Here is a 19,766-nt window from a genome sequence, read left to right on the forward strand (position 1 = left end):
ATTTACCAGAAATTATGCTAATATATATGGAATAGGAGTGTAGTACTCATTCTCTCTAGATTAAAACTTTTTCAAGCATACTCTCCTACTTGGTCTAAATCACATAAACTAGTTAAATAATTAGTTTAAACTGTAATAAAAAAAAAAAATTTGTTCAAATTCTTACAACTATAATTGATCATATGCATATATATCGCTAATATGCACTATTGTTGTTAGACAATATTTTTTTTTAAATTTACCCAATTTTGGAACGTAGCATGCGAATTGTTGAGGTTATTTCACCAAAGTGATTTAATCATCAAAATTTGTAAGTTTATGAGTTCCTATTTTGTTGATGGGGAAAATTTTAGATTAATTTGTACAGTCGCCTGCCCAAAGGGGGTTATTATGCAAATTAATTTAACAACATGAGGATATTGAATGAGATAAATAATTTGATAATTTTATTTGCCCAAAGGAAATAAATTTTAATCAATTATTTGTTGATCTTCATGCTTAGAGAATAGTTGTTTATTATGGACTCTGCCCAAAGGGGAGTTTATGATAGTACAATTGATTCTTGTATTGTATTGTTTATGCTTATTTAAGCATTTTACCTATTGCCCATAATTGATCTAGGAGTAAAATTTTGTCAATCAGTTTCCTTTCTTATGAACAACAATAATGCTACAATTGAAATTCTAAGTGGGTCGAACTATAAGAGATGGAGATCAGACATAGAGTTTGTTTTAGGAATGATGAACTTGGACATGGCTCTACGTGAAGATAAACCTCCTAAGCCTACTAATGAAAACACTGAAGTTATGAGAGCTCATTATGCGAAATGGGAAAGATCGAACCGTTTGAGTCTCATTTCAATCAAGAGGTCCATTGTTAAGCATCTCCTTCGAGGAATACCTAAGAGCAACAATGCTAAGGAATTTCTCGTTGTTGTGGTAAATAGATACCAAACATCTGACAATGCCGAAGTTGAGCATTTTATAGATGAATTGATGAATATGAGGTATGATGATATGAAAGGGGTTCGTGAGTATATCCTAAAAATGGTGCATCTTCAGACTAGATTGAAAGCACTAAACATTCTCATTCCCGATAAGTTTATTGTTCATCAAGCCCTCAATACTCTGTCATCTTCTTTCAGCCAAATCAAGACTACATACAACACCTTGAATCAGTCTTGGGGTTTGAATGACCTAATCCCTAAGTGTGTGGCTGAGGAAGAAAAGCTGAAAAGAGAAAAGAATGAATCTACTCATCTCGTTGCTCTTGGAAAACCGAATAAGCAAAAGAGAGTTGAAAATGCTAGAAAGCCCAACTTCCATAGTCATAAGAAAAACAAGAATTTCAAGAAGAGTGGGAGTGAAAAATAGAAGAATGGAAATGGAAATGCCAAGAACATAGACCTTAAGTGTTATCACTACAACAAAAAGGGTCACAAGAGGGTTGATTGCTTTAAGTTTAAGAATTGGCTAGAGAAGAAAAAGAAGGAACAAGGAATGTTAACTGCCTATGTCTATTTTGAATCTAATTTAGTTAATGTTCCTTTAGATTCATGGTGGCTTGATAGTGGTGCTACTATTCATGTCCCAATGATCATGTCCAAGGTTCGATAAATATCTACCAAGAACATTAACAATGAAGGCGATATCAGGTCTCGTACATACTTGTGCATACATTAGGCTACCAATGGCACTAGCATAAGGAATAGTCTTCATGGCATCCTTTTCCAAATCATTCTTTAGACACTGTTCATTACTGAGTTTATCTCCCTTCACAACAGGTACATCACCAGCTTTGCACGTCTACATATTGAATCTTTTAAGCACGCGATTGATATAGGCTCTTTGAGATAGCCCAAGGAGGTTTCGAGATCTATCACGATAAATCTCAATACCCAACACAAAAGATGCTTCTCCAAGATCCTTCATGTTAAAATTAGCAGACAAAATACGCTTGGTATCATTCAAGAGATTCACATCGCTACTAGCAAGTAGAATGTCATCGATATAGAGAACCATGAAAATGTATTTGCTCCCATTAACTTTCATGTAAACACACTGATCAAACTTGTTCTCTATAAAACCAAAAAACGTCACAATTTTGTCAAATTTCAAGTACCACTGGCGAGAAGCTTGCTTGAGACCATAAATTGACCTTTTCAATATGCATACCATGTTTTCTTTTCCATTTTCCTTAAATCCTTCAGGTTGTGACATGTAGACCTCCTCACTCAAATCACCATTGAGAAAAGCTGTCTTGACATCCATTTGATGAAGCTCTAAGTCAAAATGAGCTACCAACGCCATAACTAGCCTAAAGGAATCTTTGGTAGAGACTGGTGAGAAAGTCTCTATAAAATCAATGCCCTCTTGCTGTGTATACCCTTTAGCAACCAACCGAGCCTTGTATCTTTCAACATTTCCTTTGTTATCTCTTTTGGTCTTGAATACCCATTTGCATCCAATGGGTTTATATCCTTTGGGAAGATTAACAAATTCCCAGACATTATTGTTTGACATAGACTGCATCTCATCTCTCATGGCAATCGGCCATTCATTTGCCTTATCACTATTGAGAGCTTCACGATAAGTAGTAGGGTCCACTTCTTTTCCAATGTCATACTCTCCCTCTCTAAGGTAAACATAATAATCGTTAGATAAGGTAGGTCTTCTAGTTCTTTTTGATCTCCTCATTTCCACAGGAGGAATCTCATCCACAATAGGGTTTATTTCGACAGTGGGGAAATTGACAGTAGCAACTCCTTGTTGAATCCTAGAATCAAAAGCTCCAACATCAAGGTTAACGTCTGAGACTGGCAAAAGTAAAGAAATAACATCCATGGGTTCCACTCTTTCATCGGATTGAGAGGGTATACTATTAACAACATCCAACTCTAAAAACTTTGCCACTTGAGACTCAACAACTCTAGTGCCATGAGTCGAGCAATAAAACTTGTATCCTTTTGAGTGACTAAGATACCAATAAAGTAGCACCTAGTAGTTCTCAAATTCGTCTTCTTTAAAGAAGAATCATAGATTTTCACCTCAACTGGACCATACTTTAAAATGATTCAAACTGGGTTTTCTGTCTGTCCATAGTTCAAACGGTGTTTTAGGCACAAACTTACTAGGAACACGGTTCAAAATGTAGGTTGCCATTTTAATGGCTTCACCCCATAAGTATTCTGGCAAATTTGATCTACCCATCATTCTCCTTTTCATTTCCATAAGAGTGCAGTTACGTCTTTCTGCCACGCCATTCTATTTAGGACTACCAGGCATAGTATACTGAGCAACAATACCATTATATTGTAAGTACCTTGCAAAAGGTCCCTTTTGTTGTCCAGCATTACCATGCTTCCCATAATACTCACCACCTCGATCAGATCTTACAATTTTGATGACTTTCCCTAGTTGTTTCTCAACTTCAGTTCGGAAGACTTTGAACATTTCAAGAGCATTTGCCTTTTCTTTGATAAAAAAAATACATAGCCATAACAGGAGAAATCATCAATGAATGTAATGAAGTACTTGTTGCCACACAAGGTAGTGGAATAAGGTCCACTAATGTTTGTATGAACAATCTCCAACAAATTTTGACTACGAGTTGCACCCTTTTTCTTATTCTTTGTCAATTTTCCTTTCACACAATCAACACAAATTTCTAAGTCATCAGAATCAAGGTGGGGAAGAATCCCAAAACTAATTAAGCGTTCTACTCGTTCTTTAGAAATATGCCCCAAACGCTTATGTCATAACAATGAAGATCTTTCCTTAGTCAAAGGTCTTTTAGCAACATTGTTTTCAACATTGTAAGAACAAGTAGATAACAACGAAAATCTATAAAGCCCGTCAGATAAAACACAATTGCCAATCACTTTAGAGTCATAAATCACATCAACTCTTTTATTTGCAAAAGTGAAACTATATCCAGCTTTATCAAGTACTGAAAGGGAAATTAAATTCCTTCTAAACGAAGGTATACAAAAAACATTATCCAAAACAAGTTGAAAACCAAAATCTAATTCTAAAACATCAATCCCAATATGCTCAACATCAATCCCGATGTCACTGCCAACTTTAAGCTTTGACTCTTTTTCACTTGGCTTCCTCAGATTTCTTATCCCCTGTAAAGAAGTTCCTAATAACTTTTTTTCTTTTTTTATAATGCAATATAATATTGCAATAACATATCAACTTAGGAAATATTCTATATAATATTTTTTTTACAAAAAAGAATTTTTACTAATTAGGAATTTAGAACATTTTCCAACAACAACAATTTGAGCCAATCGATCTTGTGAAAGTACTTCATATGTATAACCCAAAATGTTGATCAGGAAGGGCTTAGAGGTAATTCATTAATTTTATATCACTTTATGTTATAAGCATTTTGTTGCCAACAATAATTTTTATTAATTTAGTGATTGCACTGTACTTAGGTTTATTTTGAAGTACAATAATGGATTTTACACGGTGTAGTTTGATTAAACATTTTTAAAAAATAAAATATTTACATCTTTATTATTGCTAAACAAAGCTTTTTCATCACAGAAAACCAACCAAAAAAAAAAAGAAGCCTTGGCTTCTAGTATTTAAACTCTACAGCCTCGAAATAAAGCATACCGTTACAAAGACAATTTTATTGTCACCCTCTTTGGTTTCGACCATTGGTTGCTCCTCTTCTTGCTAACCCTAGTTTGTTCACAATTTTATCCACGAAACTAAACCAAGCTTCACACCAAGATCTCTTGAAGGCCAAAATAAAAAAGGGAAATAAAATACCCACTGCAGATCAACCCAACACTCAAGTAAAACCACTCATCAATGAAGCCATTGTCATTTTCTTCTTCTTGATCAATAGTACTTTGGCCTTGATCCTGATTCTCTCCTTCACATTTTGTAACAAGTGGAGCTCCACAAAGACCTGGGTTTCCATAAAAAGCAGAGGCATCGAAAGTTGTTTTTTGCCCTATAAAAGGGATTACACCTGACAAATTATTGTTAGATAGGTTTAAATAACCCAGATATGATAGTGAAGACATGCTCCGAGGAATAACACCTGAAAGCTTATTACTTGACAGATCAAGAGATGCTAATTGACGCATCCCCGAAATATTTTCTGGAATTGAGCCATTGATGCAGTTGCTTGACAAGTTTAGAATCACCAAACCCCGCAGGTTTGTTAGTTTCTTGGGGAACTCTCCACTTAACTTATTGTTGGATAGATCCACGCTAACAATCAGAGAAAGAGTCTGAGTATACTCTAGAATTTGGCCTTTTGTACTCACAACCAACCTTTCTTCATAGTAGTGCCCTGCTAATCTCCCATATAAAAAATACTTATTTATGGTTTCCTCTTGATCCATGGCTTTAAGATCACCAAAAGTAGGTGGGATGCTTCCTGACAAATGGTTTCCCGCAAGGTCCAGAACATGTAGTGAGCTTAAGTTTGAAAGCTCAAAGGGAAGTCCTCCAGTAAATGCATTGAACCTAAGATTAAGAATTCTAAGATTCATGAATGCAGCTCCAACCCATTCTGGAATGTTGCCTGACAATCTGTTGTAGCTGAGATCAAGGGTTTCCAAATTTGATAAATTGCAGAAAGAAAAGGGGAGCTCTCCTGAAAGCTTGTTATTTCTGAGGTGAAGCGACTGAAGCAATCTTAATGAACCAAACGATTGAGGAATGGTCCCAGATAAATTGTTGTTCCCAAGGTCTAGAACAATTAGGTGAGAGCAATTACTCAAAGTCCATGGAATGCTTCCTGCCAAACTATTCCTTGAAAGATCAATGACCGCAGCAATCCTCATATGTCCTATGGAGGGTGGGACGGGTCCAATTATTTGATTACCCGAAAGAGAAAGGAAAGACAAGTATGGCATGAATTCACCTATGCTCAATGGGATGGGACCAGAAAAGAAGTTGTTTGATAGATCCAGTAGCTGTATGTATTGGTTTGAAAGAGGAATGGGTCCTTCAAAGAGATTGGAACTCAAATCAATATATGCATTAGGCCCAACATTTAATGGATTTGGTAACTGACCTTGTAACTGGTTGTGAGAAAGATTCAATCTCACTATATTAGAAGAAATGTCCCAAAACCAGTTTGGTATGCAACTTGAAATGCTAGCATTTGAGAGATCAAGATCCCAAACCTTCTTTTGAGACTGAAGCCAAGTCGGGAATGAAGGACCTAAGTTACATGAATTCATTCCAAGCTCAAAGAGCTGGAAAGGAGGGATCCAATTGGAACTGACATTCAAAATGAAAGAGTTGGAGCCCAAGTGCAATTCATTCAGACGAATAAGCTTCGAAAAATGTTCTTCAGAGAGACTTCCGGCCAATCGATTGCAAGACACATCAAAGTAGGACAATTCAGAAAGTTGTCCAAAGCTATCTGGGAGACTCCCATTAAGTTCATTACGGGCAAGAGATACGCTTGTCAAATGTTGGAGTGTCCCCAAAGAAGCAGGGATGGGACCTTGGAGCTTGTTGTGAGACATAGAAAGTTCCACAAGATTTTCAAGTCGGCTCAACCACTCTGGCAATTCTCCATCGAATTTATTGTTGGACAGGCATAATGTAGTCAAATTGGGCAAAGTCTTAGGACCGCAGTTTTGGATCCCTTCGAGGGATTTGGGTAGACTTCCTTTCAAGTTATTACTATCCATGGAAAGAAACTGTAAGTGGCAAAGTCTACCAATATAGTTTGGAAACCAACCTGTAATATTACAAAGAATAAAATTAATTAATTAATTAAACAATCTAATCTTAGAAGAGAAAAAAATAATCTATTTAGGATTAATTAACTTCAAAACCTAAAAATTCCTTATTTTAATTGCAAAGCCATCCAGATGTTTTTAGAAGTACTAGGATTAATTCAAATTTGATATTGCACCCCTTCTATGTAGAAAATAAACTACTTTGAAAAATGTTTATGTTTGAAGATGGAGGATGAAAATATATAGCTAATATAACAAATAGCAATAAATGTACTATTTCTTTTTATTCAAATTTCTAAAATGAAAAATCAATTCAAAGCTAATGACATATCTACATGTTTTAAAAATCGGATTGGAGTAACTAGTTCAATCAGTCAAATCATTGATCAAACTAGATCGGTCGATTCAACTAGTCAGACCGTTGACCGAACTTTGATCCGATTTGGTTCACCTAATTGGGATAAAATAGAGTTGAACTGACATCAAACCGGTTAGCCCCAATTGAGCTAGAATAGAGTTGAACTGACATTGAACTGGTCAGCCCAATGGGGTTCAATTGCTAGATCAGTGAGTTGGGTTGGTCGGTTGAACTAAAAAAAAAGAAAGAAAAAAAAAATCCGCTTTTGAATGCCTATGTTCACAAGGCCAATGTTCAGCTAACTTTTAACTTTTTTCTTAAAGCCCACCAAATTAATAGCCCAAATTGATGCCCTTTCACAAATCTTTGAATTGAGTTGATTGCTGCACTCCAGAGTGGCTTTTTATATGGTAGTTTGGGACCTTTGGGTCACTCATTTTCTGAGAGATTCATAAAGGACCTTTTGTTTTTTTTTTTTTTTATTAAAAAAAAGGCTAAAAGCTATTTAAAGGGTATGGAAGGATGGGGATTTAACCTGAGTCTTTAGTGGGAAAATACCAAGGGTGCAACACTATGATGTCTCAACATGCAATATGTTACTTATATTATATATATAGCTAATTGTTCGACATTAGTAATCAATTTGTCTTTCCTTGATTAGGTAGGAATATCATATTGAAATTGAATATAAATAATATAAAGAAAGTTATGTATAAGTAATAAGAATAGAAGTACAATTAAAAAAACAAAAACAAAAACAAAAAGTAATTCAACATGGTCAAGGATGTTTGATCAGAATAAACAACTTATTTCAACATACTCAAATAGTGGAAAATAATAAATAAAACTTATTTTTATTTATTATTGCATGTTGAAAAAAGTAATATTCCACAATATGTGACTTTACCATAGAAAAGGTCAGATTGGTACCTTGAAGGAAGTTATGGGACAAGTGGAGATCCACGAGATTTTGAAGTTGACCTATCCATTCAGGCAATTTCCCACTTAATTTGTTATAAGACAAGTCCAAATATGTCAAGTTAGGCAAAGGACTTTCAGAATCACAGCCCCTAGTTTTATTGGGAAATTCGGGTAGCTTTCCTGACAAGCCAGTCTCCTTCGTATTCAAGTATTTTAAGTTGCAAAAGTCTCTGATGGAGCTTGGAATGGCACCTATATCACAAAAAGGAAATAATAATTAATTTGATTAAAAAATAATAAAGATAATAATAAATAAAAAAATTGTAATTATTTACCATTCTATTCACATAAAATCTTAAAACTTTCTATTCTAGTTAGAAGCTTACCATGTAAGTTACTTCTACGCAAATTGAGAACTTCTATCTTTCTCCAACTCTTGCTAAATAGTTGAGAGAGGCTGCCTCTTAGATTTCTATTCCAAGATAAATCCAAGTATTGCAAAATGGGTAGCTCCATGAGACCAAGTGGAATCATTCCGTATATGTAATTGAAATTTACATCAACGAATACAAGGCTACTAATGTTTAGAAGCCATTGAGGGAACTTAGAATCAAAGTTGTTGTAACTAATACTAATAACAGCAAGTGAAGTAAAATTAATAAAGCTTGGAGATGAAATTGAGCCAAAAAGATTACAGCCTGATAGATGCAATTCAGTTAGATAAGGAAGTTTATTTAATACCTCCACCCAATCAGATCCTACCATTGACATGTCAACATCGTTCATATGAAGATACTTTAAAGACACAAGGTCAACCATCCATTCAAGATTGTTGGCAAATAAATAAGGAAGTCGGGAAGAAAGATCAAGATACTGCAAGTTAGAAAGATTTCCCAAATTTGAAGGAATTGCACCACTAAATCCGGCATACGATAGGTTTAGATATTGTAAATTCTTCAAAGACCCAAAGAATTGAGGAATCGGGATGTCATCAAATGAGTTGAAACTCAAGTCTAGATATTGTAAGGACCTAAGTTTTATTAATGAAGGTCTAATCTCCCCAGACAAGCTCATCAAGCTCCAATTGTTATATGCATTCCAACGAGAATATGGATTACGGAGATCAATTGAAACAATAGCTCTAGTGTCATTTTCACAGTTGATTCCATGCCATTGACAATAATTACTTCCTTTCCATGATGAAAGCCGATTGTTGGGATCTTTGATGCCATTTTTAAAGTCAATAAGAACATCCCGATCAGATTCTAGGTTAGTGTTGAAATGTATATCACTGTTACAAGAAACTTCTTTTCTTATTATGCACAAACTAACTAAAATAAAACCAATAATTGAAATTATCCTCATATGATTTTCCATCCAGCTAGGAACACCTGTAAAAAAATTAGAGTCAATATGTGGTTAATTGTTTTTATTAAATTAAACTAAAAGTTTATATGAAAAACATAACCCAAATTTTAAAAACAAGTACATAGAGTAAAATAACTCATTTAAGCAACATATTTAAACAAGGGAAATCAATCTAATAACATTTAAAAAAGCCTAACTAGTACAAGAACTTAAATATATACCAAAAAAATATAATTATAAGCATCTCATAAATCAATCATGGGCTTTTGAAGAGATACACAAAGAAACACATAAGAGATAACTTACTATTGTGGAGTAAAACCTCACCTAATACCTTTGTTTTGGTTTGCTTGTTTATTTGATTGAAGCCAAATATATAGAAGAATGGTTATATAGAAGAATGGGTTGGACATCGAAGAGTCTTCTTCTTAATACCAAAGAAAGTAGGTAACTTAATTGAAAGCAAGTGGGTCCCATTATAGTAAGCAATTAATTTCAGCAAATAATGTAGGAGAACAACATGAAATCAGATGCATACTAAAGAAAAAAAAAAAGTCATTGACAAGAAATCTTGTAAATATAAATTTTTATTAAATTTATTCCTATTCAATAATAATGATTCCCACAACTTTTTTTCAGAACTAATTTTCATCTTACTTGGAATAATTTGAGAGTCAATTTTGATATTGCAAATTAAAAATTTTATTAGTATGCTCAATTTTTAAATAAAAAAGAAAACAAATATTTGTAATTATTTTATATCTTCCAAAGTCTTTCATGGGCTTAGGTCAAAATGATATTAAACTTTGCACATGGTGAAGGAGTTGCTCAATCCCTATCAAACAGACTTTTTCTAAATAAAAGAGGACAAGTTACCAATAATGTCATAGAATTTTCATAAACCTATGACCTTGTCCCGTGTAAGGAGGTAGAAATTTCATTAGTATGAGAAAATTTTCCACATCCATACCATCTTTCACGGAAGAAATAATCGTGCCTATCCCAACCCAAAAGGTTAGAAAATTGTAAATACAAGAAAATTTGCTAATCAAGTTCTCACCTAATGGGGTAAGTAACCATGTTATCACCTAGAAAAGAGATCATTTTCTTAACTTACATCAAGTGTTGTACAATATCTGCTGAACTCTTATAAATCATGCACTACATGGAAATTCTTCTTTAGAAAATTTTTATTAAATCACTCACAGTGTATTTTCCAACAATATAATCTAACAAAAGAAGTAAAAGTTTAATAAATATAATACATACATGTTATGTTTAAAGAAAAAGATCTATATGACTGCATATTTTTCTCAAAATAATAGTGATGATAATAAGAGAATATCATTGATACATCTTGAAAATCCATTAATAGTTAAAGCAATTAATTATAAGAATGAGAGGTTATTATGAATAATCTAATGGTATAATTTAATATTCTATATACATCCCATCAATTAAAATTAGTATATAAATGATTTATATGGAAATCATGCATCAAGAAGTTAAAAGGTTTAGATGGTGGAGCACAGAAAAGGTGTTTCTGTCTTCTCATTTCTTGTTATTTGGGTTAAGAAGAATTGAAATTCTTAGAGATAAGGAAACAAACTTTGTAAATCAAGGCATTGATACAAGCATTTTCTATGCCCGTAATTAAAGGATTTGGTACAACCAAAGAAATAATGCTTAAATCTAGAAGGCGTGTAATTAAGAGAGTTGACAATTCCTATTTGGTTTATTGTGTTTAGGAATATGTTTCAATCATTTCCATAAAATGTATCTCACATTCATAATATATCTGTTAGCACATTAAGTTGTTGAGTTTAAATTGACAATTTTATTCTGTTCATCATGCCTTAAGACTTTTCTAGTTTTTTGTGTCTTATTCTCTATTGAAGACTCGAAGTTGTTATATAATCAACAAAGGATAACATAGATAAATATAGACATTAAGGTATTTTAATTAAGTATAAAGTTTTAAGTTTCTTAAATAATAAACTTGAGCACTCAAACTTGGCACTTGCAATAATGGCTCAAGCATTGGAAGTGTGCAAACACTCCTAATAAGTACTCAACCACACAAGACAAATTTTAGTTTAGCTTTTTCTAATTTTTAGAAAATCCTTTTTGAATTGAAAATTTTAGATTTCTATCCACTAGGGTTTTGTCTCTATAAATACTTTGCCTAAAAAATCTTTTTCTTTTTTATGTGAATATTTTGAAAAAGACATATCATAAACTTTTCTCATATTAAGAAACTCTCAACTAGTTTATTTTTTCATGCACTTAGGTTTGTGAGAGAGATCCACATCCCCTTAGGTGTTGAGGTATTCATGAGTAGGTACATGTATTGTGTTATGGACGTGACAATTGGCATAGATATTGGGGAGTCAGACTTAGAGATAACATCTACCAAGTAAATTTGTTAATTTCTTACAATAGTTGATTAGTACTTTGTACTCTTTGGACCCTATGATTTTTACATCTCTAAGGTCTTTGGAAGACTTTATGGTGGTTTTCCATATAAATCATTGTCTATTTGTGTAGTTGTTGTCACTTTTTTTCTCATATTCTAAAAGAGAAATCTTAAAAGAATAAGATTTAGGTTCATAACAAGACCTATTAACTTTCAATTGATATCATAGTAGGAAAAATTTGTAAAAATCAAAAGTTTTCAATCTTGCTAGATCCAAGTTATGGGACCATAGAGGATTGGGTATTCAATTAACAATCCAACCTATTTTGATGGCAATAAGGCAATACCTATCCACATTAGAAGGCCTATATGATTTTTTTCTTAGAAACGCAAAAAAAAAAAGGCTATAGAATTCAGTAGAATTTGAATGGGGACCATTATTAAAATTGGATGGTACTAGAAGATCTATAGGTAAACTCAAGCTTAAATAGGATTGTGATAAACTTGATAATGAAGGCAGTGAAGTGAATGTTTGAATTCTTGAAAAATCCATTCCAAGCCCTATATTGTTAAGGTGTAAGCTGCTACAATCCTCGGGGTCTCTAGATCTATGCAATGGAAAAATTCAAAATAATGAATCTTAGATCTAATTGCATAAAGATTCACTAACATCCCTTTAAATAATAAAAAACAAAAACAAATGTTTATAATTCTACATTCTCCAATGTAGTCTTACCAGGGCATATTATGTCAAAATCATATGGAACTCTGCACATGGTGAAGGACATGACCAGTTGCTATCAAAGAGACTTTTTTCTCAACAAAAAGAAATGGACAAGTTGCCAATAATGTCACAAAAGTCTCATAAACCTATAAACTTATCCAGACCAAGGAGGTAGAAAGTTCATAAGTATGAGAAAATTTTCTACATTCATACCATCATTCACGGAAGAAATAATTGTGCCTAGCTCCACCCAAAATGTTAGAAAATCGTAAATATAAGAAAATTTGCTAATTAAGTTCTCACCTAATAGAGTAACCAGGTTGTCAATAAGAAAAGAGATAATTTTCATACAATCCAATTTATTAAACCACTTGTAGCGTATTTACTAACTATACAATCTAACAAGAGAAGTAAAATTACCAAATATGATATATATTGTAATATTTTTCCTATATCTATGGACTTGCATTTTCATGTGCATCCCCACTTGTTGACAAAACTTGTTTTCTAAGATCAAAAATTGTATTTTATAAAAAAATTGAAGTCACCACTTATTTTTATATATATAATTTTAAGGGAAAATAAAATAAGAAACTAAAACCCTAAGAAAAAATGACTCCTTAAACTTTTGGAAAATTGTGTCTTTGAAAAACCCAAGTCTAGGTCCGAGAATGAAGTTATCTATCAAAAAAGTACCTTAAAAAGATAACACCTCTTTAAAAAAATAAGTTTTTACTTATTAGGTTAAAGGAAGCATGACAATTAATCAATAAATCAGGAATACCAAATAAAGCAAAGGTAATAAAGTCTAAGGGCAAACAATATGGTATTATATCCTAATAAATATACCAAAGAAATTAATCACAAGAGAAAGGAAGATAGGAGAGTACCTAAGCTACAACCCAAAGTTCTTTCATGAAAACATCAAAGTTAGTTTGACAATATAATCCAACATACAACATGCATTCTATCCATTCAAACAATCAAGCAATAATCAAAGCAATCAAAACAATACCATGCATTAGAAAGTCCATAAAAAAGATCTACATATTTATAAAATTAAAGAAGTGGAAAGTGAAAGGGATATATTTGAATAGCATACACAACCCGTAATGCGCTTCCATACAACTAGAAGAGAGTTAGCTTACAAATAGTAATAATAAATAGAAGAATAACAAATAACTATGACAATAAACCCTAATATACATGGTATATATACAACTAAAATGAAATGGTAGAAATCTAAAGAAACAACTATCATGTAGGACATGCAATACAAGTCATTATTAAAGCTAAACTAATTTACATGAGTGTCAAAGATAAAAAAATTAGTGATTAAGACAAAACATGTAGCAAAGGGGCAAAACAGTCAAATTCACTTGCAAAATCCTAAACAAATATTTAAAGACATTATTTCAATATGAGAAAAACCACACAACATCCTCATTATGTCTATATTACAATACCAAATCCAAGATTAAGTAAAGATATATCAATTAATTCCACATTAAAAGATAAGTTACATATTATATAGAAACTCCAGCATGCAATCAAAATAGGAGTTTTTATAAAACAAATCCTAAAAAAATATCTAAAAGTGAAATTTAATTACAAAAATTTTCATGAAACATCTCATACATGTCTAGAACGGCATACAAAAGCCCAACACTCATTCAAAATACAAATTTGAGCAAAAACACCCAAAAGTTATAAAAGATCCAGAAGTGGGTAGAAAATGGTGATACACATAAAGTGAATTTGTAAAAATATTCAAAGGTCTCCTAAAATCATACGAAAAATCCTACATGTGCTTTAAGGTGCCTAGTTTATAGAAGAAATAGGGAGTACTTGAAAGTATTTTTAAAACGCTCAAACTTATTAGTTGTCCAAAATCAATCATGAGCAGTAGGTGAGAATTTGTCAAGAAAACGTATTTTTTAATATTTTATGTGTCAAAATTCAATTTTAAGAATCAAGAATCTAGAAAAAAAATATATTCATTTAAATTAAAAAGATAAAAATTAATTTAATTTTGCAAAGGTCTCTCGGGTGTATATAAGTAGGCCTAAACAAAACATGCTAAAAAAGATGATCATAACTTAACTTTGAGGAAAGCGTTTTAACTCGAGTAACATTCCAAAATCAAGTCCAAAGAGTGAAGAACATCATTCAATTTTTTGAAAATTTTTAGAACACTCCAAAATAATCAAAACAATATTTTTTTTTTTTTTTTTTGTGAAGTGTCCCTAGCTGAGTTGAAGCTGATGTCAAAGATGAATTTTTTTTTTCTTTCTTTCTTTTTCTTTCATATAGGGGTTTCATCAAGTCCTCATTCAATATTTATAAGTTTAACCTATGTATTCTCATTAGCTTAGGGGCATAAGTTCAAACCTATGTTAAGAAAACAAAGTTTTGGAAAACTAAGAAAAAGGAATGCAACCTGGATAAAATTGAGTTGTATATTTTTCAAAGAAAGTGAGATCTTTGCCCTAAAAATCTAGAATGGATTTTTTTTAAAAAAATTTTTAAATGATTTAAATTCCTTTGAAAATGATTTTAGGAAAGCAAAAAGAGCCACATGAATTAATAAATCCAAAACATTGGATACAAAATAGATATTTTTTATTTCTAACTTAAAAGGATTTGAAAACAGGAAACATTAAATTGGATTCTCCTTTTTGGCTACCTTTCATTTGGAATCAAGGAGTCACATCATGATGGAGAAAATTCATTTTGATGAAAGAAAAAAGATTTGTTTTATCAACCCAAAAAGGCAATTAGATAATTTTAAAAGGATCACAACTCAAACAATTATTCTATTCGAATTATTTAATTTTTTTAAAACAAATAAAAAAATTCTATCAAAACAATTATTTTATTCGAACCATTTTGATTTCTAAAAGAGATAAATGACATTCAATCAAGACAATTACTTTATTCAAACTAACTAATTTTCTAAATCAAATAAATAAGATTCAATCAAAACAAATATCAATGAATTCAAGATATAAACTAACCAAACAAATTTGAAATAAGGTATTTAACACATGGGATGAATTATATTGACAAACAAAAAAATTATAAAAACTCTTAAAACTAAAGATGAATTAAAAACTAACCAAACAAATATCTATAAACACTCAAACCTAAAGACGAAAGAAAAATTAACCAAACGAAAAAAAAAATATAAACACTCAAACCAAAAGATGAATGATAAACTTATCAAACCAAATTAAAATAAAGATTTTTAACACATGGGATCATTTATATCAACAAACTAAAATATTAAAACCTAAAGGTGAATTAAAAACTAACTAAATAAATATTTATAAACACTCAATCCTAAAGTTAAAGATAAACAAAATTAAAACAAAGATTTTTAACACAGGGGATCATTTATATTAACAAACTAATATATTAAAACCTAAAGGTGAATTAAAAACTAACCAAATAAATTTTTACAAATACTCAAAACTTTATATGAATGATAAACTAATCAAATAAAATTAAAACAAAGATCTTTAACACATGGGATCACTTATCGGCAAACTAAAATATTTAAACCTCAAGATGACTTAAAAACTAACCAAATAAATTTTTATAAACACTCAAACCTCAAGATGAATGATAAAGTAATCAAATAAAATTAAAACAAAGATTTTTAACACATGGGATTATTAAAATCAACAACCACTACAAGAAGAATCACTTATAGTAGGGGCCAACAACCCTATTAAAAACTAAAATTGGTGTGACTACAATATATGGTTGCATGCCAAATTGACCGCAACACAGTGTAGCCATAGGTGGTGCAACTATAACTTATAGTTGCCATTGTAAGGATGGTCGTAAGAATTAAAACATAAGTGGTGGAAGTGAGCTACAGGAAATGCATTCTTAGAGCTGCATTTGAAAAGGACCCCCACTAGAAGTTTGATTTAGTTGCATTTACAAATGATCCCAACTAAAAGTTTGATTTAATTGCATTTACAAGTGACTCCCACTAAAAGAAGTAATTTTTTATTTAGTTGCAATTAAGATTTGGCTGCAACTATAGATTCTCAATTTTATTTTTTTATTTTTGGAATTTATCAAATGCAACCTTTTGTACCATTGCTAGCCAGCTAAAAATCTGAAGGGGGGCAGAGCACAAGTAGTGGTGGAGCCTTTTGGGGGTGCTCTAAGCTCCTGACAACATTTGGAGAATGCAACCTAGCTAAAAATCAAATATTATAATTTAATATAATATTATATCATATTCCAACCCAGCTAAAATTCAACTACTCTTCACAGTCCATTTTTAGTGGTATAAATAGATATTAGGTAGTATATAATGCCTAAAGAGGTTTTGTGTAGCCAAAACCCATGGAATCAATGGGATTATTAAAACTTATATACACAATTCAAGTGAAATTCCAAAATATCATTCAAATATCATAGCAAAAGTCTCTATAAAGTAGTAGAACATTCAAAGCAGTCAATAACACTCCTATGAATCCTCTGAGCATCTTGTATTTCCTGCAAAAGAAAATAGCAATGACAAATATGAGTCCATGTATTAACTAAATTGCTTCCCATCAGAAAACTCCCGAGGACATCAACATTCTGTGATATTGTTTCCATGTTTAGCATCTTCCCAAAGAAAGCAGAGCATTTTGTAGCCAAAAAAACTTTTGAATAATAAGATTTCCACAGAAGTTACCTTCAAGAAATGACAATTCTCCACTACACCAAGAGTATTACAATAAACTTTCTTATTTTCTGTATCAATTTTGATACCTTCAGCTTCCCTGAAATGAATTTCTACATTTTTCTACAAGAGAAGCAAAAAGGTGAAGCATTGTGTCAGTAGCCTACCGGATCATATTAAAATGGAAGCAGCTAGTAGCACTCCATATGAAAAGGCCAAACTTGATTTTGCAGCAACCAATTAACAGTCTATATTTTCCAAAACCTAGGGGTTGAGTCAAGCTCCGTGCCTGAGCTTACAACATCTCCCATAACTGACCAATTCCTTAAATAGTTTAAATTGGGATCTACATGGTCCTTACTTTCAACCCTAGCTATCAGAATAGAAAAGATGGATATATCCAACTATGTTCTCAAACACCCATTTTATTAAGAAACATCTATCCAAATTAAGCTTCAAAAAACAAACTAGGGAAGGAACCCACTCAACCTGAATTTTCAAGATCACACCTGCCAACTATGATGTAGGATCCCCTAACGACATCACAAGCATAGTAATTGATCCAGTTAGGAAACGGATCCCAACCAACACCTTATCATTTTTAGCAATTTCTATGTTCCCACATAGTTTGGATGCTTCAAAATGCCAACAACAAAACATTCCATCAGTGTGTATAAATAATTAGATTCATGGTGGATGTTTTGGTATATTGTTGATTTTTATTTTTTAACTATTTGGGAAATTTAAGTCCATGGTATTAGGTCTAGAAAATGGCAATTGCTGAAGTGAGAGAAGGTTCCGAAATGGAATATATATATATATATATATTTATTTATTTGAAATCAACAAATGGGTTTAGATGTGGAACCATAAATTCTAAAGAAGTTATAAATTTCAAAAGAGCTATTGGTTTAAATCAATCTCACCAATACTTATAATAGCATCAAGAAGAGAGCCAAGCAAAGGTAGAAAAACCACACCAGTAATTCTAGCGCTAGCAACTTCCACCAGAATTTCACTCCCATCATACAAAAGCATGGCTGCAAACAACATCAGGGAGACATACATAAGGATAAGGAATATGTTTCCAGTGCTCAAAAACAATAAAATCTGGTTGTTGAATCTCTTCCAACTCCATCAAAAACTACAATTTAATTCATTTGGAAATTTAATTCAATGTCTGACAATCTGTCTCTTATACTACAATTTCTACTATTTGATGGTAATGTACTATCTCTCTTCATTGATTTGGGTTTATAAAGAACACATGTCAGCTTGAAGCTAATAGATTATCAATTTTTTTTTTTATAGTAAAAATTGCAAGTGCATGAAAATGAACCATGAAGTATATGAATAATATTTCTTTTTATTATTTTTAGATTCTAATGAGCTCCTAATATTATTTTACTTAACATTTAAAAAAAAATTATATTTATAACAAATATACTTTTATAATTAAAATGATAAGCTAAAGTTAAAATTGAGATGAGTCAATTTTAACTACTATCAACTCCTCTTAATTAATCAAATTAATTTAGTAAGATACAATTAAATTGGGACCTTAATGAGTCAATTAAAAAAATTGACTCATTATTTTATGAGTAGTATCTTACCATTATTTTCCTACATCAAGCACATCTTGATGACAGTTCACCAGTTAAGCATCCTGTGATTGGAATATGAGCATTTATAAATGTTATATCCATTACAAGAACACTATAAGAGCTACCAAAAAACCTATTACAGTGTAGCCTTGTTACCCTATCTCTTCTGTGACAGGATCTAAGAGTATCAAGTAAATGCTATGCTGTCTTCATTTGTCTGTTTGCTTTGTCAGCACAGTTTCTATAAGGCAACATAAAAAACCATTAGGCTGAATCTGCTGCTCAGGCCAGCGTAAGGGCCAGATGGTTGATACTAGTATGAAAACCCTATTTGATCCATAAATCAGGAGTTGAGAAGTATTCATGCTCCAAAATGTATTTATGCTCTCCCCCTTAAGCCACAATTTTGTCTGAGCTACAGCATAATAAAGTTTGCATGCTTGTATAAAAAATTTGTACATTCATATGATGCTTATGATGCAGGTTTTATCAATTAAACTAGATGAATGGACAGATGAACAGGTTGATACATTGACGGGTATGGGTGAAAATAATGAGGCAAACATGAAGTATGAAACCTCCATTCCGGACTACATCAGAAAACCAAGACCAGATTCCTCTATAGAGGAACACTCTGATTTCATTAAGTATTACACTATTAATACACTTGGCATAAATTTCTAAAGGGAACTTGTACCATGCTGAATCAGAAACCCACTTCTTGAATACTCAGGAGAAAATATGAGATGCAACTATTTTTCAACTCTGATGTATAGATGTTCTGCCCCTTTCCACCTCAAGGTTTGTGTTCACCATCCTCCTAAGGTGGTCCTCTTGGGTAAGAACTCCATTAATTGGTACACTCTCTCTCCCAACATATCTATCCATCTATGTGTGCCCAGAATATCAAACAGGAAAAAAAAAAAAAAAGATCCTAACATAGGGTACAATAAAGTAC

The 19,766-nt window shown here is 32.0% G+C and overlaps 1 pseudogene; it reads right to left on the minus strand.

Annotated features, from left to right (window-relative positions):
* Window positions 1-4,650: 4,650 nt before the first annotated feature.
* The window catches only part of LOC100853314 (receptor-like protein EIX2), a 30,234-nt pseudogene continuing 15,118 nt past the window's right edge, over window positions 4,651-19,766 (minus strand).

This window comes from Vitis vinifera, chromosome 9 (genome assembly GCF_030704535.1).
Source record: "Vitis vinifera cultivar Pinot Noir 40024 chromosome 9, ASM3070453v1".
Taxonomy (NCBI): domain Eukaryota; kingdom Viridiplantae; phylum Streptophyta; class Magnoliopsida; order Vitales; family Vitaceae; genus Vitis; species Vitis vinifera.